The following is a 27,433-nucleotide window of genomic DNA, read 5'->3' on the forward strand; positions in this document are numbered from 1 at the left end:
ACATATATAATATAATATATATATATATATGTACACATAAAATTTAATTGCAATGTTTTGTATAAATAAACATAGGAAATATCTGCATGAATACCTCAGTATAAATTACTTCTAGCTCTAATTTGTGTAGATATTCACACATCATAATACATACACATGCAATAATCTAATATTGAAAAAAACAATTATTGTATAGCAGTCTTTAAATCTATAAAATATACGTATAACTAACATAAATCAAGGCTAATGAGGCAATATATAGATATAACGAAAAACTGACATATCCAAAAAGATTGTGTTACTCACAAATTGCCAAAGATGAAGTAATGTAAAATTTTAGTAGATAGATTTGTATAAATGTAATTTTGTGATCAATTATATATCAAACCTTCTTAGCACGTTCTCTATCTACTAAAATTTTACATTACTTCTCTGGCAATTTGCGAGTGACAATCTTTTTGTATTTGTGAGCTTTTCGTAATATATCTGTATTGCTGAAGAGGACTTTAAAGCGAATTGAAGTGTACAAAGTAAAGAAGATAACATTTATTAGAGAATTCATAATTTGATTATTTTTTGTAAGATGTCTAATCATCTGCGTTTGACTCTTATTAGCTTTGATTTATGTTAGTTGTATATATATTCTGATATTGAAAATATAAAAGCATAGATCATTAATATCCGTATATTTGACCATAAAAAACATATCTCTTTTTATTAAAACATAGAAAAAAAAGGATATCAGTATATTAGGTATGGGAAAAATTCCCGTTAGATGTAACGGGAAAAACGCCACGAACTTTTTCCCATACCTAAAATCTTTTTGTTACATGTCAAAAAGAGATGAAGTAGCTCCACACGTATGTGAATATGAATTAGAAATATATTTTATGTTTTGTAATGTGTATACATTATAATGCACATAAAATATAATTCTAATATTCACTATTGTATCAACATCATATCATGAAAAGCTAAGTAATTTCTGTCTCTTCTTATTACAGCCTTCTATAATAAGCCATTAGTTATAAATTAGTCAGAAGCTAAAATTGACCAATCACAGTCAATTTTTAGCGTCTGACTTCTAATTTATGATTTATGGCTTATTATTGTAAAAGGTAATTATCGTAAATGCCTTTTTTACGTTTTGTTTCAATTTTTGTTCCCTAGAAGTTACGCTTCTAGTGGTCTCTAAATCTATTCGACTTACGCTCCGATTTTTATTTTCATCAGGGAACGAGCACACTTGTAGCATTTATATTTGGCTACATTAGTGCAGACAGTGTATAAGCGTTTCTATTACTAGTGATAGGCGAACTCATTCGGTGAAACGTGTTTCCATGGCTGCAATGTAGTGTAAGTTTTATGCACGAAGTGAAATTTTGCTACATCGCCTCAAAGAATCAGTATGATATTTAAAATTTAAAAATGAAAGTTGATGGGAAGTTCTAGCGCAATAATAGGTTTGTTTACATTGATTGCAATTTATACACTCAGCATTTTGCTTTCTCTTTCTTCAACGAACTGAATATATATTTATCGTCTTAAGTGCAAATATTTTCGAGGATTTCAAACTATGCGAAAAAATATAATTGGTCATTTATAGCGCGCTTGCTATAAAGATATTCCTTCGTATATATTTCAATTTATCTCGTCGCAGGTATATAAAATATTTAAAAATCACAAGATTTCATATAAGAGATAAATATTTATCATATTTTATTTTATCATACGCTGACAAGAATAATTGAAAAAATAACATATTTAATCTTAATCCGTCTTTACAATAGATACGACACATTTGCGTTATAATTATGGGGCAGTAAATAAAAACTGAAGTTATTAGAAATTAGCAAATAATACTAAACATACAGTTATATCTTATCTTCGATTTGTTTGGCCAGTTGGAACAAACTCTTTGTGGATAATACCTTTGCTATCAAAGAATGTGATAAGCATTGTCTTGATTTTTGATGGAACTTTTCATACTTTTTTGCTTGTGATGAATTTTTTGACTTCCATTCCTTTGACGCTTAGTTTCTGGATCATATTGAAAGCACCATGTTTCGTCAACCGTAACAATTGATTTTAGGAAGTTTGGATTATTTTCTGCGGCTGTAACGAGTGATGCATTGCGATCGTTTGCAACAAAATCACTCTACTTTTTCGATCATTTCGGATGTTCGAATCAAAATTGGCCGTCCTGATTTTTTGTCATCTTCAAGGGTCTCTCTGCCTTCCAAAAAACTTATGCCACTGAAAAACAGCTGTATGACCTAGACATTGATTGCCGTAAACTTGTTGCATCAATCGGAATGTTTCTGATGCACTTTTACCAAGTTTTGCATTAAATTTAATCACTGCTCTTTGTTCCATATTAAAATTTCTATCTCGACTAAAATCTTGTTTAACATGAACTGTCATATCTTCATTATATGTCAACCAAAATGAATGAAACTTTGACAGATAATAGGGATGTTCAACCTTTAAAATGCATGTTTGAACGCACAGATGTTGCCATTGGTTGCTGAGATGTGGTTCGTGTCCGGGAACATATTTGTCGCACTGTGTACATATATGTATAATATATACGCATATTTATACATGTTCTCTTGTTAGAATTAATACACTATCAAATTTATGAAGAAAGGAAGAGTGAAACAAGAAAGAAAATCATATAAAGAAGATAACACAATCACTAAAAATGATGCAGGAGGCTTTAAATATCAGTAGAGAAACGATTCGAACCATATTACATGAAGATTTGGGTTTGTGCGAAGTTTGTTCCACACATTAAGAAGTGATCAAAAATCAATGAGAATCAATCATTCCAGAGACATCGTTGCAGCCGCAGAAAATAATCCAAACTTCCTAAAATCAATTGTTACGGGTGATGAAACATGCTTTCAATATGATCCAGAAACTAAGCGTCAAAGTGCGGAATAGAAGTCAAAAAATTCACCACAAGCAAAAAAAGTACGAAAAGTTCCATCAAAAATCAAGACAATGCTCATCACATTCTTTGATAGCAAAGGTATTATCCACAAAGAGTTTGTTCCAACTGGTCAAACAATTACTGGTGCATATTATCTCAAAGTTTTAAAGCGATTGATGGGCAGAATTCGTCGTATTCGCCCCGAATATCGTGATCCAGAAGATTGGATCTTTGTTGCATGATAATGCACCGAGTCACACTTCATTGATCTTCAATTTTTGGCTCGAAATCGTGTCTCTGTGTTAAACCATTCATCGTATTCACTTGATTTGGTCCCCTGCGACTTCTCATTATTCCCAAAATTGAAATTGAAATTGAAAGGACGCTTTTTTGATGACATTCCGACCATCCAATCAGCTTCTACACAGGCACTAGAGGCAATTCCGCAAACTGAGCTAGAATGAACATGCATTTGAATCGCTATTGAATCACTATTGAATCGCTAAGTGTATTGAAGCCAGAGGAGAATATTTTGAATAAAATCAAAAAATAATAAAATCAAAAAATATGCATAGTTGTTGTTTCAATTGATTTTTAGGCCCTGTCGGGAACATATTTGTCGCACTGTGTATATATAGAAGTCGTAGGATCTGAAATCGTAAGAAATTGACCAATTCTAGTCAAGTATTCTTCCTATATTTGCCTGTGACTGGGTCAGTTTCCCTTGACTTAAGACCCCACGATCATCTATTTGTTCGCGTCGCATGTTCCAACACGTTCCAATATGTTCCTACCAAAGCTATTACTCACTCCAACGCGCTTGATAGAGTGAATAGGAATGTGTGTGAAGTTAGCCCCTTTTTTTGAAAATTAAAATTTTGATTATTGTTCCAGGTTGTTCTGATTTGTTCTATACTGTTCCAAAGCGATACTATCTTATTCCAAATCGTTCCAATAAAATGGAAAAAAATAAAATGAAAAAAAAAAATGGAATTTCTTTTACTACCCCCCCTCCTTTTTTGAAAAATCAAATTTCTTCTCGCTACAGATTATTCTAGTTGTTTCAAATTTTATTTCAAAAGGACAATTCCGTAAGTCGAACGGAAAATGAGAAAAATAAAAAAAACATTTTTCAACAAACGAACACTCCGATCAAGAGAAAAGGTAAATTCTCCTTATTTCAACGCAAAATTTTATACTTTTAGTTGTTCCAGTTTTATGAAAGCTATTTCTAATTCTGCAGTGTGAATCTAGCACCGCTACTGATTGTTCCAAAAATTGAAAAAAAACTGATCTCATTAATTACAACAACAAGAGTACACTTTCTTTCTTCATCTTTTTGCATGCACCACTAAGAATAAATGTGCGCTTCCTTTCAATCAAGAATTTTTTGTTCTGAATTGTCCTGCGAAACATAGTTTTGCATTATGAATTATTGCTATTGATTCTCTTAAAAATTGAAAAAAATCGATTTTTTTACATCCATCATCAAGAGTAAACGTCCTTTCGTGTTCTATTCGAGAATTTTTTGTTCTGAGTTGTTCTAATCTTGCAAAACATAGTTCTGCATTATGAATCATACATTGCTACTGGTTCTCCCAAAAATTGAAAAAAATCCATCTTTCTGCATGCACCATCAAGAGTAAATGTGCGCTTCCTTTCGTGTTCTATTCGAGAACTTTTTATTCTGAGCTGTTCTAAGCCTACGATATACTGTTCTATGATATACTAAGTATGAATCTGCTATCACTATCGATTCTTTCAAAAATTGAAAAAAATTGTTTTTTTAACTGCTACATCGAGAATAAAAATATATTTTCTTTTATGTTTTATTCTAGAACTTTCTGTTTTAAGTTGTTCTAAATTTACGAAACATAATTCTGCAGTATGAATCTTCTATCGCTATCGATTTTTTGAAAATTTAAAAAATGCGGTTTTTCTTTTAATACACTGGTAGCTTAGTAAAATCATCCGTTGTACAATAAGTCTTTCTTATCCATTATTTTATCACCCTCTCTCTCATTTATCAGTGTTTTGTAAGTATTGGATGAATACAAAATAAAGTGTTAATTTAAAAAGTAGAATGCTTTGTATATATTTAAACGAGGGGTCTTTGTAATTACGCTATTGAGAAACGATAATCTATACAGTCTGAGCTGTATCGGATATTTGAATAATTCAGTTTGAATTATACGTACATAATAGATTCTGCAAATTGCACGCCGAAATAAATTTAGAACTTTAAAATGCATTCATAAGAACTAATTTAATAACATCAAAGATTACATTTACAAACATTAACATTAAATTGTCATTTAATAATAATATTGTTGCTACTAGTAGTCTTAAGGATGGACAGATGTAAACATTTTCCATTTACTTACAAAGCTAACATAATGCGAAATATCTAAACGCAAAAAACATGTTGGCATTTTATCGGATTTATTTAAAATTGATAACAAACATATTGATAAATATTCCTTTAGATCATTGTTACCAAATGCTCCCACAATAGCATCCATTCATGCTCTATCAAAGTCACAAACTATCTGTTGTGTATGTGAAAAATTTTGTGCTACCAACGTATTTCTAATATCGATTCGACGTATTTCTAATAACCAATAAAGAATCGCATTTGTGTGCTGTGTAGCGACAAGAAGTTCTCGATTGAAACACGAAAGAAAGGATTACTCTTAATTGTGCGCCAATTGTGGGAGCTTCTGTCCTGAGTGCACACAGTGCAGGAATAAAGAACGGACTTGTTCCGATTTGTCAAATTATCTACAGATTATCTAGTGTAATATCCGCCACGTGCGATTTGTGAACAACTGAAAGACAAAGCACGTAAGATCTCATAAATTTTTTTGTTTCTTGGAAGCGAAGATATTATATCTCGGTGACTATTATAGAGCATAATATATCATATATTAGATATGGGAAAAAGTTCGTGTTTCTCCCGTTAGATGGCATTAAAAAAACGCCACGAACTTTTTCCCACATCTAATATTATCATTGAAAACAAATTTTAAAAATTAAAATTGCCAAATGGAGAATTCTCAAGTCATATACTTGTATCAAATTGTATGCGAAACACTGCAAAAATGCCAATTTTTCAAATTCATTTTTGAACGCTGCACAGCACACAAATGCGATTCTTTATTGGCTATTAGAAATTGGTAGTTTGCACAAAACAAATTTTCCACATACATAACAGATTGTTTGATAGAGCATTAATGAGTGCTATTGTGGAAGCATTTGGTAACAATAGTTTAAAGGAATATTTATCAATATGTTTGTTATCAATTTCAAATAAGTCCGATAAAATGCCAACATATTTTTTGCGTTTTAGATATTTCGCATTATGTTAGCTTTGTAAGTAGATGGAAAATGTTTACATCTGTCCATCCTAAAGTTAAAATATTTTACTTAATGATAATGTGTTTATTAACAAAAACAACAGATTCCACTTACAACAAATCGTGCTGCGATTATTCTCTGTTTCAGTGAAAATGTTGGAAAAGACAGAAATCAGTATGATTCCTTAGCTGAAATATCTAAAATTTTATTATGTAATAAAATCAAAGGATCTGATACAGATGAAATTGCCGATCGAGGAACTGAGATCGGTCGCGATGTAGACGAATCGAATTTATTATTATTGACAAATATTAATCAAGGAGATACAAATAGCGAAACTTTATTCAGATAGTGTGACATGTTCGACATTAGACACAAAACTATCCGTAAATTCTGACAAATCAGATGAAGAATCTTGTGAATTAGCGGCGAAACAAAACTGGCGAAATAAAAATGATAAAAAAATTAAACGTACTTATCTAGATGCATGTCCTGGTTGGGATACGTTTAATATTAATAAAAACGTATTGCGCTAGGTATATTATATACAAAATAGTAATATTTTTCCGGTTTAAAAAATGGAATCTAATAATGCAATTGTCAAAAATACATGTGGTTTTGGTAGCATTGTGCAAATTATTGTCACGGCATGCATGTACAAGAAATTTAAAGAAATTGTAGATATAGCTACAACAGATGCTTTCAAATTTATAAAATCTTTTGTACAACATGATCCAATAAAAACAAGATACAAAAAATGCAAGCTGAAATTTTGAAAAGTGTAACATGTTTTGTACAATACGACAATTCCTGACATTGTAACAATAGACGCTTTATCGAACATTATCAATTTATGAATATGTATTTCAAAAAAGTTACAGTTATTTCGAAATGTACTAAATGTGCTAAATATGTGGGAACATAAAAATTGTTAAGCATTTTACCGATAAATGATAAATGAAGGAGTATTAAACAAATATGGTTCTGCAAAAATTGGATGCAATAAAAGAGGGAAAAATTTTAAAACCTAAATGTAGTAAATGTGATAAAGATAAGTGTTCTGTAAGCATATCGGTGCACAACTTTATTTATTGAATTTTCGATTATAATTACTCTGCAGGAGTACATTCCATTACATTTCAATATTCAATTAAATGAGCAACAATACACGCACATTGGATGCATTGTATATCACGGACAACATTTCCAAACGTCTGTTGGTCATTATACTGCGTATGTGCGTAATGGCATCAACTGGATAGAATATGACTTATTACGCAAACCGAAGAAAGTAAGCATTAAAACAAATTTATATAAACATGTGTATTTACGTAGAAGCATAAAATATTTTCATACTTTTATAACGGTTATGCGGGAGATATTTTATATACGTTATTAATAAATATATTACATAATAATATTAAAAAAGTGTTTTCATTGTAAAATACTACAATGGCCGTTACCCAAACAGTTCTGATTATATACATCTTATAAAATGATTTTCGTGTTGTTATCTCTTCTTCTCTGTCTCCTTTCATACACTTCCTCTCTCTTTCTTTCTCTCTCACACACACACACACACACACACACACACATATGCACACGCACACCACACACCACACACACACACACACACACACATGCACACGTACACACACACACACACACACACACACACACACACACACACACACACGCACCTCCATATACACGCAAAATATCTCATTAATTATATAACAAGATGTAACTAATTAAAAAATTTAAATTTGTATATCATAAATGGTATATGTTAAGATTTTAAAGATATTGCTTATTTTTCAACGCACATTTTCTTACATAACTAGCTACTGCAACAAGTACTACCGCAGTCCCAGTAGTCGAATGAGGAAAACATTCGAATGAAACTCGAAAGATCCATATCCAGTCTGAATTTATATTTCTCGAAACAAATCATACAGATTAAGATGCTTATCTCTCTAATATGACTACTAGTAGCAACAATATTATTAAATGACAATTTAATGTTAATGTTTAAATGTAATTTTTGATGTTATTAAATTAGTTCTGTTTATGAATGCATTTTAAAGCATTCTAAATTTATTTCGGCGTGCAGTTTGCAGAATCTGTTACGTACATATAATGCAAACCGAATTATTCAAATATTCGGATACAACTCAAATCATAGATTATCATTTCTCAATAGCGCAATTACGAGTACATATAGTTACAAAGATCCCCCCGTTTAAATATATACAAAACATTCTACTTTTTAAATTAACATTTTATTTTGTATTCATCCAATACTTACAAAACACTGATAAGTGAGAGAGAGGGTGATAAAATAACGGATAAGAAAGGCTTATTACAATGGATGATTTTACTAAGCTATCAGTGTATTAAAAGAAATCGCATTTTTTGAATTTTCAAAAATAGTGATAGGAGATTCATACCACAGAATTGTTTCGTATTATGTTTCGTAAATTTAGAACAACTCTGAACAGAAAGTTCTAGATTGAAACAAGAAAATGTATTTTTATTTTCGATATAACAGTTAAAAAACAATTTTTTTCGATTTTTGAAAGAACCGATAGCGATAGTAGATTCATACTCGAGAACAGTGTAGGCTTAGAACAGTTCAGAACAAAAAGTTCTCGACTGGAGAGGAAGTGCATTCTTGATGCACAAAAATCATTTTTTTTTTATTTTTGAAGAACCAACGATGTATGATTCATAATGCAGAACTATGTTTCGCAGAACTAAAACAATTCAGAACAAAATTTCTCGATTGTAACATTGAAAGAAAGTGTATGTTTACTCTTGTTGCTATAGTTAATGGGATCAGTTTTTCAATTTTTGGAAGAACCAGTAACGATGCTAGATTCACACTGCTGATTTATCTTTCATCGAACTAGAACAATTAAAAAATTTTGCGTTGGAATAAGGAGATATCTTGATTCTTATTCGGAGCGTTCATTTTGTTGAAAAACATTTTTTTTATTTTTCTCGATTTCCGTTCGACTTACGGAATTGTCCTTTTGAAACAATATTCGGAATAACTAGAACAATCTATGGCGATGATGAATTGTCCTTTTGAAACAATGTTTGGAATAACTAGAACAATCTGTGGCAATGATGAATTGTTCAATTATTAAAAAAAGGGATGTCGGATAAGAAAATATTTTTTTTGTTTTCTGCTATTTCCATTTGTTATACGAAATTGTCCTTTTGGAACAATGTTTAGGAATAATTACAACATCTGTAGCAAGAAGAAATTGTTTGATTTTTCAAAAAAGAGGGGGCTAGCAAAAGAAATCGTTTTTTCCATTTTATTGGAGAACGCTTTGAAACAATAGAACAAACTCAAAACAACCTGGAATAATTATCAAAATTTTAATTTTCAAAAAAAGGAGGCTAATTTTACACATTGAGTAGGAGCCTATATAATAGGAGCATGTTGGAGCATACTGGAGCTTGCGACGCGAATAAACCTTATGATTTCTGTGATAAACGATCCTAAAGTCTATCCAAAAGATAGATTAGGTTAGGTTCTATATAGTTTGCTTCTATTAGTAATTATTAGTTGGTTTAGCAGATCAGTAGCAATCACAATAAATCAATTTTGTTATCACATATTTATCGATTACTTGTTAAAGATATTAATGACTTGTTAAATTAATAATCCTTTCCCTTATTGAGAACGAATTAAACTAAGTCAAAAAGTCTTTTATTATTTTGCAATTTTCGTAATACATTAAGAGATGTTAATTTCTAAAGATCACCAATTAAGTACATATCCGTGCGGATTACCATCAAGATTACGCCTATCAGTTGCAGTCGATTATCGCGCGAGGATTATTTGGTAGGCGCGCGCTAAGCGCCACAACTTAAGCAGAGCGCCTACCAAGCAGTCACTCCCCGCGCAACAAGCGATCGCGATGCGCGTATACTTGGTGATAATCCACGCAGATACGTGCTCATTAAGTGATACTTAGAAATTAATATCTCCTAAAATATTGCAAAAATTGCCCAATAAATTTTTCGACTCACAAGGAAAGTTTCACAACTATCCGGAACCAATTTGATTCTCCATGAAATATATTGTTAAACACGAAAATCTAAGAGACATATATTTTTTTGTACGTGCTCTAAATGTTTAAGAGGTGAAACACCCTTTTGAAAGGAAAACGGTATTTTTCTTGCGAGGTGAATATCGTCGAAAGTATAAAAGATAAAAATTTTTAAACAAAAATTGTATGATTTATAGTATAGTAAAAATGTTTTATAGTAATAGATATAGTGATCAAAAATTAATTTCTAATAACATAAAATAAAATATATAAGTATCTTGTACTTATGTATAAAATTTAAAAGATATACCGTATCCAAAAATAACTAGATACGGATACAAGTATCGCCTATAATCTAAGTAATGCATTTAGGTACAGCTAAAGTATCTAGATACTTTTACTTAGATACGTTCTAAACTGGTTATATATATGTATATGAGTCTTTTATTTGCTAGCGATACTATTGATTATTTGTTACTAATGAGAAATAATTAATTTGCAATAGTAACTAATCGATTTTCTTAAGCAATATCACATTTATTTTCCCTTTTTTTTGTTCCTATAACAATTTGTTATTTGTTCCTATAACAAAATCATTTCTCTCAGTGTACTTGCTTATGAGAAGTGATCTCGTAGGTCCTTCTGTATATGAACGTAGCTTGTTGTTTCGACTTAAATTTTCATTATCGAGACATTCTTTTATATAAAATAAACAAATAAAATGTAGCATTTTATGATGCTTATATCTCTTCCTCTTCTTGTTTTCTATATTTTTTCTTACTTCTCCATTTTTCTTTTTTTTTCCTTTTTTTTTCAATACCAAAAAGTACCTAAATTTTCAGATACCTTTTTTTTTTATATCTGTACTTTTTTTTATATCTATACTTAGATAATTAAAAAAATGTATCTGTACTTATATCTAAATATATTTTCTACGTAATATACCTATATCTAGATATCTTTCAAATGGTATCTGTTCCAACACTATATAACTTTATATACAATATATAATATACATATTTTTAATATAAGATTTTTAGAAGTAAAAAATCTATGAAGCGGTCTGTTCTGTAAGTGTGGTGTCGCTTTCACACTATTTTGTGCAAGTTCAATTCACAATCGTTATTCTTTTCGCAAGCCTTTTTCGGCTGTTCTAAAAGATTTTACGCCATATGATTACCCATTCTCCACCATTTTGCGAAAAATAATAAATTGGTTTGTTGTGTAATAGCTCATATGGGCAACCAAATTCCTATTGATATGACAATTCTAATTATCAAATGCATATGAAAACTTTTCTCCAGGATATTACAAAATTTTTCAAAAAAGCTTGATTATTTTTTATATACATAACATTGAATTTTCAGGAAAAAGTATTTTATTAAATAAAAAGTCAATTTTGAACTCTCTAAATAATTTGAAGTAAATTTTCTCTCTAAAGATTAAGTTGGTCTTGAACAAGAATATTCCAATATTCAATCTTAAAGAATAAAACTTCATTTTTCAGAATGAATTTTATTTTTTCAGAGATTGAACTGATCAAACTATTCAAAATTATTATGAAACTTTTTAGACAGTTATAAGAAAATTATATCTCTTAATTTTTTTGTCTTAGAAAATTAATATTTTTTTTAGCCCGTTTCACATTTTAATTATTAAAACAGAAAAACCAATCACGATAAGGACTGTTCTCCATCACGATAATCCGATTGCTATCTATTTATAATTATATTCAAACAATGTGCAATCGTGATAACGGTGCATTCTTTAAAACTGCGCCTTTTTGTATCCTGAATTAAAGCATTTGTGCTAGAAATAGAGTTTCAAATTTAGGCATGTAAATTTATAAATTATATGTAAATTTATAATTTATGTTAAGTTTTAAAATCTCTCTCTCTCTCTCTCTCTCTCTCTCTCTCTCTGGTGCGTTGCATAATTACAGATTCAAAATATATACAATTTTGATGGAAATGTTTACCAATCCGATTTAATTTGAAAAAATTTGATTTCTATTAATCTTGAATTTATTATAAAACGAATGTTTATCGTACCCGATTGATGTATTATAACATACTGTGAAAATACTTTGTTCATTCGCAATCATTCGCAAAAGTAGCAACTTAATAATAGAAAGTTTAAATTATTTACATATGGTAACTTATTGCTATATCTCATAGCACGTTCATATTATAATAAACTCTCAATAGTCACAGTCGTAACTTGTGATGTTACTGTAAAATCATCAAAAGTTACACTACATTATTATCTTGATCTGAATATATCATAACACAATATCTTTTAATTCATCTATATAATGATGTCACATATGTACAACAAAGCAGATATTCACATAGTACAATGATTTAATCATATTACATCCGAGAGGTAAATATTTGCACATCATGACTTTGTTACAATTACTGTGACTTAATTTGTTATTTATTAATGCATAAAGAGAATTTATTAATATATAATTAATCAATCAAAATTTATTGTCATCTTCACCAAATGATATTTAAATACAATCCTAAAGAATTGTAAAGCCTTACTACGAATCAATATTGGCTGTGGCTTCATTGAGAACGAGCGATTGTTCCTCATGATGACTTTGGCCAGGCATATGAGTTGCCTCTGACTGTCGCTGAAGTTATGACTGCCAGAGAAGATATCGTGGTCTAGCGTGACATCATTCAGGTCGATTTGCCGCAACACACAGCTTCAAATCATTGTACTGATTAAACGAATTCAGATTGTAGATTCTCGGAAAAGAGCAAGGTTTTTAATGAAGATTTTGCAGCGCAGTTCACTCATGTCCACCGTGTTTGTGTCTCGATCATCGATCTTGATCCCCTTCTAGACCTTCATTGAATAAACGGAAAAACCGAGATCAAAGAGAATTTGCTGACACACCATTCCAACTTTCCAGCAAGGCTCAATGGATATGTTCAGATTCTGTAAAGCGTGATTGTTCGGTATCTCTGTGATTCACGATCTCTAATTATATCGCCTAATCGCATCTATGAAAAATCAATCCACGAGATGTTGATTGCTAAACGACGCATGCGTCACGCGTAATCGATTAAAAAAAATAATATCAAATCGTCTTGGCAACAAAACAAACTGTTTTCGTCTTCTGCACGCGACTCGTCTCGTGGAAGGTCATCGCTGCGCTACCGCTAAGATCCTTTTCGTATTTGCTGTAAACACGTTCGCTCGCGCTCGAGGCTTATTTTTAATAAAATCTGGAAAGCAGAGAAATTCGCATTTTCTCGACCGAGTGCCCTCGATATAGTAATTCCGCGGGAAACGTTCGGACGGTGATCGCCTGGCCACGCCATTACAATTTTCGTGCGCTCAGCGAGATCGCCAAAACATCTTTTGGTCCTTGGAGCCGGATACTTCAAGTGTTTAGCCTCAGTGAAGTGGCGAGCAGCAATTTGTCAAGGATACTACATCGAGACGAGAAAGGCGTCGCAGTAACAACAATCACAGTGCAAGCATCACACCAGCGGCAGCACACAATTCTATAAAGCAGGCCCGCGTCTAAACATCAGAGACGCAGCCCGGCTCATATTACGTCATATCCTGGCGCAGAATCAGCATTTTACGAGCGGAATCTTGTCGACAGCGGAAAATAAGGCCCAATAGACGTGCAACGGAAGTCCCTTAACGACGCATCATCTGCGAGAGAAACATTTCCGTCTAACAACGTTCGACTGGAAGGCATCTAGCATCTATCGCATCCTCTCCTAGGAGTAATTGTGTGCGTAACAAGGTAAGGAAGACCATTGTCTCCATTGCCAACTAAGTTTCCTCCGTCGCGTCCGTTGCGTATATGCGTGCGCATTCACATTCAAAATGATCGACCAATCAGAAGCGTCGATACTTAAGCGACAGCGCGCGACTATAAAGGCATCATATACGCATATCAGAACTTATGTAGACTCAATCGCCGTCATTAACCCGTCAATAGTGGCTCAACTCGAAGAGCGGAAGGCGAAACTCGAGCTATATTGAGCGGAATATAACGATGTGCAATCGCGTCTAGAATTATTAGATGAGTCCGAAGGCTGCGATCGAGACGGTTTAGAGGAAGCATTCTATGCATTATCCGGTAGAATTCGCGAGCTCATTTCCCCTTCGTCGACATTGCGAGCGTCCATCTTTTCTCCGTCCTCCTCAAGTGTTTGCGAATCAGATAGTAGTACGCACATTCGATTGCCTAAGCTAAATTTATCGACATTTTGGGGCAAATATGATGAATAGTTCCCGTTTTTCGACACTTTCAACTCGGTTATCCATTTCAACATCTCGCTCTCAAATACGCAAAGATTTCAGTATCTGCGAGCATCACTGGCGACGCAAGCGCTGTAATCAGTTCATTGGAATTGTCAGACGCTAATTACGATGTCGCGTGGTCAATTCTCAGGGAGCGATATGACAACAAGCGCGTGATCGTTCAAACTCACGTCAGTGTTATATTCGATTTGCCAACTATGACAAGGGAAAATGCAATCGAGCTCCGAAGACTCTCTGCCACAAAACATTTGCACGCTCTTCAGGCATTGAAGCGTCCCACGACGCATTGGGACGATCTTCTCGTTCATCTTCTAACTTCAAAACTTGATTCACTCACGTTACGCGAGTGGCGAACCTCATTGGCAACGAGTTGCCATCGCTTAAGCAGCTGTTAAATTTTATCGCTTATCGATGTCAAGATGCTCGAGCCTATCACAAGGGCTGGCTCCATTTCCGCAAGGAAGATCGAGGCAAAATCGCAGCCAAATGCTAAGCGGTCATCATGCGCGGCCACTGTTAAACCTAAATGCAGCTTCTGTCAAGGAGAACACGTCATTTATTATTGCAAAAATTTCGTGGCACTTCCAATATCACAAAGACTCGCGGAAGTTCGCAATCGCAAACTTTGCGTCAATTGCTTGCGCTCTTCTTCTCATCAAGTAGATGCACTTCCGGTCAATGCAAAGTCTGCCAGGCAAAACACAATACGTTACTTCATATATCCTCTGCCGCGGACCCATCGACTATACCAATACCAATAAGGAAGTTGCATCTAAGGCAACTCCTCCTCCCTCCCTCCTCGAATTATGCTTTAGAATCATCTAACGAACAAGCTATGCTTTCGACTGCAGTTGTGTTCATCTGCGGCAGCAACGGTTCTCGCAGATGTCGAGCCCTATTGGATTGCGGATCGCAAGCGAACTTCGTAACCAAGAAATTTGTGGAAGCTTTCGGTTTAGAAACGCGTCCAAGCCTCTCGATTTGCGGCGTCAACGGCATGGTAACCTCGACCAATCACGTGGTCGGAATCAAATTACAATCGCGACTCAACTCTTACACCGCGGCTATCGAATGCATCGTTACTGATCGGATACTGGCAAAATTCCGACGTTTTCTTTGGGACGAGATAAATTTAATTTTCTGCGCAACATTCATTTAGCTGATCTACGATTTCACATATCATCGGATATTGATCTTTTAATTGAAGTGGACTTGTTTTGGAATCTAATATGCGTCGGTCAAGTCAAGTCTTTAGATATCCAACTCTCCAAAAAACGCGACTGGGCTGGATTTTGGCGGTTCATTTGGACAGCATCATATCGACAGCCGTAAGGGTCCATTCGCTTCACGCGTCCGTAACTAATGCGGAATTACACAAACATGTCAGTCGTGCCTGGCAAATGGACGACATCTCTATGCAACTGCACAATTACACAATGGAGGAAAACATTTGCGAGCGTCACTTTTTAGACAACGTCTCAAAACTCTCAGCGTAGATATATAGTCAAGCTTCCAGTCAGAGAGCAAATGTTAAATAACATTGGCGATTCACGTGAATCTGCTCTCAAGCGATTGAGGGGCATCGAGAGACATTTCAAGCGCGATCCTTCTTAAAATTCAATACGCGGCGTTTCTCGACGAATATTTATCGCTGGGATACATGCGATGCATGTAACCTAACCCATTGCGGAAGAAACAATATCATTTTATCTTCTCCACCATAGCGTCTTCAAAACGATCGGACAAGCTTCGAAAATCCATGTTGTATTCGATGCATCTTGCCGCAGTAGTTCCAACGTATCGTTAAACGATACTCTTTTAGTAGGACCTACCGTTCAACAAGATTTAATCTCAATTTTAATGCGTTTCCGCTTTTTCACTTATGTCATCACCGCTGTCATAAAAATGTATCGGTAAATTTTAATGCATCTCAGACGCGCCTGCAGAGAATTCTCTGGCGCAACAATCCTTCTGCTAATGTCAATACGTACGAACTCACTACTATCACTTACGGTACAGCTTCCGCGTCATTCTTGGCTACCAGATGCCTTAAGCATTTGGCCGAGCAGGACGCTCATCAATTCACTCGCGGTTTAGCATGCGTTCTTCGAGATTTTTATGTTGATGCTCACCGGAGCAGATACAATCGACGAATTGAAACTAATTCGCGATGAAACTATTCAACTATTAAAATTAGGAGCATTCGAGTTAAGCAAATGGGCCTCGAATTGCTCTGAATTATTAGAAACAAACAATCGTTTGCCGGTCATTATCAGAGATAATGCTGCGGACTCATGCCCATTCTGGGCATGCAATGGAATCAGTGTCAGGATACATTTCAATCTCTTTGCAATCTTAATACACAACTTCACGTTGTATCAAAACGAGTCATACTTTCCGAGGTCGCTAGATTGTTTGATCCTCTGGGCCTTCTGGGTCCGATCATTGTGATCGCAAAGCTCATCTTGCAAGATTTGTGGCAATTGGCCATCCAATGGGACGAGTCTGTTCCTCAGGACATCTATACTTGTTGGATCGCTTTCAGAACACAGATGAGTAATTTGAATCAATTAAAAATTCCTCGATGCATTAAATTCAACATTCATCAACCAATCGTGGAAGTGCACAGATTTTGCGATGCCAGCCAACGCGTTCGGAGCATATATCTTCGCACCAAGCTCGATCTCAACGATTATCACTCCAAGTTGATGTGCTCAAAGTCTCGTGTCGCGCTGCTCAAAATCGTTTCGTTACTGCGATTAGAGCTATCGGCCGCTTTACTATTGGCGTGCTTAGTCAACAAGGTTAGAGAGTCTTTGGAACTCTCGCAATGCCCGACTTACCTATGATCGGACTCAACGATTGCATTAAACTGGATAACCTCCTCCTCGCGGCGGTGGTCAGTCTTTGTGGTAAATAAAATGAGTGAAATTCAGCGCCTAACAAAAGTCGAACGCTGGCGTCATATCGCATCCCCCGACAACCTTGCCGATACATTGTCGCGTGGGATAAATCCCTATGACTTAATTGAAGCTGAGAGGTGGTAGAATGGTCCCGAATTTCTAAAATGGAATGAAGAACACTGGCCGCCCAGTGTCTTCCCGCGTTTAGACAATGATCCTGAACAAAGGAAAATCCGCGTAGCCATTTCCACTTTCCATCCCTGCATCATTGACGAATTACTAAACTAAGTGTTCCAATTTAAACAAAATATGCCGCATCATAGCGTATTGTTTAAGATTATCCAAGGTTCACCGGGAGCACAGAATATTCACTTTCGTGTCCGCCGCTGAAGTATCTACCGCCTTAGATTGTATTTGCAGAACAGTGCAACAGCGAGCGTTTTATCGCGAATATGAAGCACTAGTCAAGAATGAAATTGTAAATACTTCTAGTAATATCTTATCTCTATCTCCATTCTTAGATGAAAGCGGACTAATGCGAATTGGCGGAGATTAAAAAATTCGAATCTCGCCTTCAATGTGTGCCATCCAATTCTCCTGCCACGCAAACACATATTGATTCAACGTATAACGTTATAGAGCGTGAACACACTCGAAACTTACACGCAGGTTTGCCACGATGGCTTTTGTGTGCCAACGCTTTTGGCCGTTATCGTTGCGATCCACGTGGAATATTACAAAAATGTGTAACCTGTTTTAAGGCCAAACCTAATCAATCAGAGACCTTAATGGGCTCACTACCGGCCAGTCGAGTTAACGTATCTAGATCTATCTTTCTCTCGCTGTGGCATAGATTATGCCGGGCCGCTCTTTTACGTAAGGGAAGGCGTCGAAATGCACAAGTCACAAAGCGTACGTTGTGCTTTTTGTGTGCTTCGCCACGAAGGCGGTCCATCTAGAGTTAGTAAGTGATCTTACATCCAAGGCCTTTATTGTCGCTTTTAAGCGATTCATTTCGTAGGGGTAGACCCGCGAACGTATATTCAGACAACGGGACCACCTTTGTGGGCGCGCATAAACAAATTCAAGACTTATACGACATGTACAATGATCCACAAGTCCAGTCTGAGATTAAAAATTTTCTTCGCGAATTAGAAATTTCTTGGAGCTTTATCCCGCCTAATGCACCTCACTTTGGAGGTTTATGGAAGGCAGCCGTAAAATCTACAAAATACCACATGACTCGGATCGTGGGCAAGGCTCATTTGACCTTTGAGGAAATGCAAACGACCCTCTGTGAAATTGAAGCGATCCTCAATTCGCGTCCCTTATTACCATTAAGCGCCGACCCTAACGACCTAGCGTATCTAAGTCCGGGACATTTCTTAGTTGGCACGACTTTAAATGGTCTTCCTTGCGTTGACTTGAGCGATGTCAATGAAAATAGGCTATTACGGTGGCAACGCGTAAAGCAAATCCGGCAGCATTTTTGGCGTAGGTGGAGTGAATATCTTCATTCTCTACAAACCCGAATCAAATGGATGGCTAGGGATAGCAAGGGAACTCAGCTGTCAACTAATCAACTTGTGCTCATAAGGCAGCCGAATCTAACTTCGCTTCAGTGGGCAATGGGACGGGTCCTGGAGGTTCATCCTGATCCCGACGGCATTGCTCGCACCGCAACTGCCAAGGGTTCTTACATGAGGCCTCTGTCTAAACTATTAATATTATCAATTTAAACTTAGTCGATGCGTTATCAAACATTTAGTTTTAAGTATCTTTAGCTATTACCATCTGATTATATCCTATCTTGCGCAGACCTCCTTTACGTTCATTAAGGATGCCTTATTATTTTTCACTTATTATATCGCTTGCCTACTTAGATGATAATACGCGTTGATTTTTCAGTCCAATGACTAAATGTGATATTAAAAAAAATTGTATCAGAGTAATTCGCGTTTCATGTCACGCCAACGAACTTCATGCTTGTATGTTACATTGAAAGTCAATCTTTTCAAGGCGGGCGGCGTGTTCGATATCTCTGTGATTCACGATCTCTAATTATATCGCCTAATCGCATCTATGAAAAATCGATGAATCCACAAGATGTCTGATTGCTAAACGACGCATGCGTCACGCGTAATCGATTAAAAAAAATAATATCAGATCGTCTTGGCAATAAAACAAACTGTTGTTTTCGTCTTCTGCACGCGACTCGTCTCGTGGAAAGTCGCCGCGCTACCGCTAAGATCCTTTTCGTATCCGTTGTAAACACGTTCGCCTGCGCTCGAGGCTTATTTTTAATAAAATCTGGAAAGCAGAGAAATTCGCATTTTCTCGACCGAGTGCCCTCGACGTAGTAAATCCGCGGAAAACGCTCGGACGGTGATCGCCTAGCCACGCCATTACGATTTTCGTGCGCTCAGCGAGATCGCCAAAATAGTGATAACAAATGTTCATAAGAATAAACAGTCGATTTATTTTATATCTTCAAAACTGGTGAATCATCCACATAATACTTCATGTTGATATCCTTCAAGATTAATTGTCCTTGAGATGTAGGTGAATTGTTCGAAATAATAGGTTCCTCCTTAAGAAGGTTCTGTGTAGGTGTACTGAAGAATCCTTTCCACGGAGATTATCAGTGACATCGACTCGCTAAACTATTTTATAGTGTATTGTAAAACGATTAGAATGAATGATTACGATATTGCTTTGCTATCGGCAACACTGCCTGTAGTACGAAAAACAAAGAGAATTTGCAATAGTTTGATGATTGAGAATTAGAATCACACACAAAAATAAGGATTGAAACTGAAAGTTTATTTAATTCTATTAATTCTTCTAAGTTATAGCCTTTTGCATCTTTATGAAATCCTTAGAAAAAGATTTACTCTTCTTAAGTAAGAACCTATTAATTAATTAGATATAATTTACTGGTCTCATTCATTAGTATTAGAAAAAAGCAAAGAGAAACAGGTACATTATTAAATCCGACAGCAAAGGCTATCGCGCATGTTAAAAAGAGATCACGCCGCTATGATCTTGCAATTCATCAAATCATTTTTGTATTAATTTCTCGATTTCAATGCCGCTACTTCTGATCGTCGGCAAACATTCAGAATGGCATTTACGTACGAAAATATCTTCACTGAAAACGCAAAAACATATTCAAAAAAACTTCTGAAGAGTTTATTAAATTTCGGGAAATGTAAGAACTTAAAAATTTAAATTCTTTGGCAGGAGTCCACGAATTTAGAGCTCAAGGATGTAATATACGCCGCACTTTTTTCTGATAACGTGTTATTTGCTCCAATATAATACTTACAAGCTTACTGACGCTTTCGAGACGTTCGAGGTCTTGACTAATTTTCATATTCAGAATTTCGTAGCGAACAAAAACAAGACAACTAATATGGCTATCAATATCAGCATTCACTGATTAATTATCGCTTTCATGATCATTATATCACATATTACGCAAAACCCCTGGATCGCCTCCAATCAATTTGAGCAGCCATTCATCTATGATGTCTATGTCCTTCGAAAATTTGTTTAAAATTCTTCCTGGAATACAAAAATTGTTAACTCTCTGCAAGAACCGAGAAAAGAAAATACAAGTCCAGGAATTGAAATCGACGTAAGTTCGGTAATTTATTAGAGTGAAAATGTATATTTCCTAAACAAATTAAACAGAATCGCTTATTTCGAGCTTATAATTAAAATGGCTTTCAATTAATACAATTAGCATACGTTATAAATATAATATAATATTCTAAAACAAAATTAATCGATAATTTGTATCTTTGATAAATATGTGCAAAAAAAGGTCTACATCGTCATTACGTTTTATGTTTTTATGGATAGTTATAACGATCATCATCAACTTAATAATATAACACTCGACAAAAATATCTTGATTTCCTGTATCTGAAAATAAGGTTTTAAAAACTCTCAAAAAGATTCTAATAATATTTTTAACAATTCTTATATTTTAAATTTATACAATTTTATATATTTATTATAAAGTTTTTTTTAATTTATAAACATTTGAATAATTGATCAAAAAGGAACTTTAAAGAATGTTAAAAATTTCGAAATATTAAACATTTTTTTTTATCTAAATGGAATCACATATAGATTAAAGATTCAGAAAAATTCATAACACTTACTAAAATATCTTCTTTTATATCCAGTCACAAAAACGTAATTCATGTTTAATGTTTGATGCGTAAGATTGAAGGATCTAATTGTAAGAATTGTTACTAGTTATACATAAAAATTTTTGATACTAGGTGGCAATAGTAGGAATATATAAACTCTATTATGTTCGCAACAATTACTTTGGATGAAAATTATCTGTATGTATCTAGCCTTGTCATAGAACTCGTCAAACAATATTGTCTCTTACAGTACCATCGAAAAGCCAAGATTCTTGACTGGCATAGGAGCTACACAGATTCGGATTGTTCGTGAAGTATCCAATGGATAAATTACTCAAAAAATTATATTTTGAGGAGTTCTGAGGGATTATGGAACCCGTGCCAGGATTTTAATTTCTTCAGTAGTACATGCAATATAGACGATTTACCGGAGCCTACTGCATTGATTATACATAATTGATCTGGATTGATAGTTAAATTGATATTGCACAAAGTGACGGCAACTGATCACTGATCCAATTGGCGGAAAAACTCGCTGAAGCTTTACATATACGGGAAGGTCAGATAATCTTTGATGCTCGGATAGAATGATACTTCCATTTCTCGAGATGTATCTATCTGTCTATTTGATTCTCTGCATTAGTTGTTTTATTTGGTTTCTGAGATTTAAACTGCAACTACGACGTGTTCTCCGAGAAATGTCTCATGTTCCATCAGCAAAAAATCCTGTAAAAATTAAGCGCACTTCAATAAGTATGTGACAATAGAGATATAAGAATGATTGTAGATGTTTAAGTTCATCGTAAATTAAAAAATAATATAATAACATATACTTCCAATCGAATAACTTTATTGATTCACCTAGCAGTATTAGCCCTTGTGGAAAGTACAATGCGACGACGAGTTGAAGTATGTTGAAGTATGTCGACATTTCATAAATCACATTGACAGCCAAATTATTCTCCATTAAAACGAACTTTATCAGGGCGAAAGATGATCGATCATTCAATAAAGGTTATGATTCAGTAAAGGTTATGACGCCAAATATGCGGCGTTCACGATGGGAATTTGATTTGCTTGATCTTCAATTTTCTGATTACTGGCACAATCTGGCTGAACGGTTTCTTCCAGGCATACATCTTCACCACTTGAACCGAGAATTATCATCTCATAAATTTATTTCATAAAATTTTTTTAAAAATGGTACTTGGATGTTAATATTATATCTTTATTCATCAGCTATATTGTTTAAGAATAATTAAACTTCTTGAGGATATTTGTATTCCAGTTATGTTCACTCATCAATTACTTTTCGGTCGGTCAGTAGTGCAATCATTGCTCTGAGTTTGTGATTCAAGAAACTCAAAGTCCTTTGTCCTGGAATAATCAACAATCCCGATGCCGACAAAACTTGGTACCGACTTTTTGCCACATTATTGTTTCTATGATCGCGGTTTGCGAATAAAAATAAAAGAAAGCTTGGCCAACTTCAACAATTATTTAAGAGCAACTTCAAAAGAAGAAGTCCTTCGTCTTCATAGTTTAAACTAAGTCACGGAGTTATAAAATGTATACAAATGATTTATGTAATAAGCATAATTGATATAATAGATTTTCTATTATACTATAATTATTATACTATACTATAATTATAATATTATATTATAATTATTAAAAAAAAATTGTATATTTAATCAATAATCTATAAAAGAGATTAATAAATTTAAGTTATTTTTTTTCAAGAATATGATTGAAATGCTGTTTAATTATAACGGATTGTACACGAATACTTTCACAAAATGAAGAATTATCATAAAAGGCATACATATGTTTCAGGTATATATGTAATTCATTGATAACCGAAACGAATGACATCTTTGCTGAGAAGATTCACGATCTGTCCGATATCTATTTGGCTCATGGCTGATGTATTCAACTGTAATAACTATAATAATTTTGGAAATAATTATAAATTGGGTAATAGAATCTTTTCACTTTTTTTTCGCTCCGTCCATACATCCATTAATACATATAAGCACAATATAAATATTTTTTTAATTGATTTTTTCAGAAAAAATGTACAAAGCTCTCTATGAAAATTTTAAAAGCTGAATAAAGCTGTTTAATATAAATTAGAATCATTCTCCATAAATCCTATGACTAATATGTATATGTTATATGTTATATGTAATATGTATATGTTATATGTAATCAATCATTTATAACTCTCTAAGCACACATGCATGCGCACATTGCCATACATGCTTATTCCCCTTTTTTATATTATTATTAATAGTGGTATTTATATAAATACTTTTCTATGCTTTTGTAATGTGTGCGTGCGCGTGTGTGTGTGTGTGTATGTGTGTGCGTGTGTGTGTATGTGTGTGTTTAATAAAGGTATAAAATATTTTGATTATTAAATTATGAAAAAATTATTTAATTATTAAGTTAAGAAAAAATATATTGTATAAAAGTTTTTTATTTGTTATTGCAACAATTTAAAATTGCAATTTTTTTATTTAGCTGGGTTTTTGTCTATTTATAATATAACTATATATAAGTTTTTAACATTTTATTTTTATATTTTAAACATTATTAATAAAATCTACAAATTGATATTATTTTCCTTTTTATTATATACATAATAGTGCTGTTCTTTTTCTAAATGTATAATTTCAAGGAAAATTGTTGATCAATTATAATTTCACAAATAATTTCCTATCTTTAAACTTTGGGATCTGTTCTAATCTAAAAGTTTTTAAATTTGAATTTTTGGAGCAAAATCAAAACATTTGTTTTTTAAAATTTATGTTGTAATATGCAGTATTATTTATAATCGTAATTAATTTACAAAATATGTCAAATGAATATTTAATCACTTAATTTTATCATCTTTATTATAGGCATGATCTTCAATGTTTTCCAATGACATGTTTGCTAGTACAATTCTTATCGCGGAATGACGTGTCTTTTGAGTGATCTTATCTCTTTTAAAATATAACTGTGTTTCATGGTTCAAGGAGACAACATTAATATCTCACGCTATGATTTCGTTTACGAATATTATTTAATTGAATCGAGTACAATTCACGAGTTGAATTCATAAATCCAGCACATAACTTACCAAATACGTTTCGCTGCCTCTATGGCTTATGTCGTCGCGTATTCAAGATGGCGATTTCGCCTGGGGGAACTCGAATCCCTGGATTGCCTTTCGTATATTTAAACGACGATTTCGTCTGAGGGAACTCGAGTCCCTGGATCGCCTTTCGGACAACGCCTGAGGGTGCTGTCGAGTTACCCTGAGTCACTCCGTGATCACTTGTGTCGCACTTATGTTCGTGACAATGCCTAGAGAAATCCTGAATCGCGATCACACACAACATTCTAGACTTAAACTCGCTTGATTTGTATACGAGATCCGTACTCTTGCTCAGATCATAGGCGAATGAATAATCTCCACGGCCTCCTCGATTTTTGTCCTGCTTGATATTTAGAAGAGGAGACCATGGTTAGTAGCGATGGCGTTTCGGACAATCATAAACAGATTGGTGATCATACGCGCCGATCGTCGCTCTGATCTGTGTCGACACCGCATTTTCTTAGAAATGTCGACTCTCACAACATCTGTACACGTGTATGCGTGCGTGTGAACGATTAGTTTGATCCGACCATGATTTCGTATTGACGTGCACGTCTATCTAGAACTCTACGCAACAAATTGATTAGTAAAAAAATTTCCATAAATAATTATATATAAACGATTGTACATATTTTGTAACTGTTATAAATAAGTTATATAACCGTTGTATGTATAACCGTTTATGTATAATTATGTATAAAAAGTTTTTTATCGTGCTGCTATATTTTAAAAAATATAAGATCACTCGAAAGATATGTCACTCCGCGATGAAAATTATTCTAACAAATGTGTTATTTGTAGTCGTTATAGTTAAATATAGTATTGTATCAGCAAACGTGTTATTGTTAGGTCATGCCATAATGAGGAAGATGTTAGTATCAAGTGGTCATACATTCATTTGTCATATCTTTAAAATTAATATTACAATTACAAACAGTATTGCATATTACGACATAAATATTACAAAAACAAATGTTTCGAAATTGCTACAGAAATTGAAACTTAAAAATTTTAGATTAGAACAGTTTAAAGTCTAAAAACGAAAAATATTTGCGAATAATTGGCCATCTTACTTTGCAATTATACATTTATAATAAAAAAACAGTGCTAAACAGTGCTAACATATATGACAAAAAGTATAATATAATAATATCGATTTGATTAATATCGATAATTTAAATTATTAGTAATATAGTACTTAAGTATAAAAATTAAATATTTTTAATACTTATTATATAAGAACAATGTTAATATGATTGTTTTTTATCATTTAAACCAGAAACGTCATTCTCAGGGAAAGTATCAGGAATAATATTATACAATAATATTATACAATTTCTAAATAATTTAAAATCATTTTTCTTCTACCAGAATGCCACGAAAAAAGTTTTTCAGTTCAGAAGAACAAGTAAAAATATATATAAGCATCCAAATATTTGTGTTCAAGGGGTCGTCAACAAATTGATTGATTCAGTAATTCTATAGATAATTTTTTGAGATTGCGTGAAAATCATGTTATACAAACGGTAGCACAAAACATACAGGCGTGATCATTCATGAATTTTAAAGAAACACGAATCAGGAATAAAACTGCTGGTGAAGTAGCAAGAGTTTTGAAATTGCCGGTGACTACACGATGTGTGCAGCAAATATTACAACAAGATAAAGGTTTAAAGTGGAATCGAAAAATGATGCCTCCTCATACTCAAGGCTATAAAACTGCGAGATTAAAGTTTGCTCGAAATCATATGATTTGCCATGACGAATCAAAAAATGTATTTTTTTACGAAAAAAGTAATCTACATGAACTTGATGATTTTAAATATTACTCACATGATTTACAAACTAATAAGACAATAACCAGATTTTTCCAGATGAGCAGATTTTTCGGCAGAGGATGTTTGGTGGACTGCATTTAGTTATTCAAAGACGTCAATATGCGAAATTTATATATAATGTAGAATGTATTGTAGAATAAACGCAAAAAAATATATCGACTTAATAGAAGATTGTTTAATTCCATTTATTGAAGAAAATATCACGAAGAAAATATTATTTTACAACAAGACATCACTGCTATATACAATACAAAGAAAACACAAGAATAGGTTTCGATTGAAAAATTTGCTTATGAAGTGACAAATTTTCCGGCAAGTTCGCCAAATTTAATTTTGATAGAGAAGTTATAGAGAAATCTATCAAGAGCAATATATAGAAATAATAAATGTTACAGTAGCATTAAAGAGTTTAAAAAACGTTGTAAAAGAATGGAATAAAATCGATGACATTGTAAAAGTTAGTTTGTAATATAGAAAATAGAATACATGAGTTAATTAGGCGTAATGATGGAAGTACATTATTAATATTAATTATTAATATTAGAATTGTTATGTTCTTAGTAATACTTTAATCGATTTTAACTGTTTATAATATATATTTATAAATAACTTATTTATAAAAAAGATAATATAGTCTATTTGCTCTTAATACTGTTTTTTTGCTATTCCTTCATAATATTCTTATTTTTCTTTAATTTTATTTAGAAGACATTTTTTCTATTAGGT

The 27,433-nt window shown here is 33.4% G+C and overlaps 1 pseudogene; it reads right to left on the bottom strand.

The window, feature by feature from the left end:
* Positions 1-21,798: 21,798 nt before the first annotated feature.
* Positions 21,799-23,551, bottom strand: LOC108690206 (annotated as a pseudogene).
* Between the last annotated feature and the right edge of the window lie 3,882 nt (positions 23,552-27,433).

The sequence above is a fragment of the Atta colombica genome, unplaced genomic scaffold (genome assembly GCF_001594045.1).
Source record: "Atta colombica isolate Treedump-2 unplaced genomic scaffold, Acol1.0 scaffold30, whole genome shotgun sequence".
NCBI lineage: Eukaryota > Metazoa > Arthropoda > Insecta > Hymenoptera > Formicidae > Atta > Atta colombica.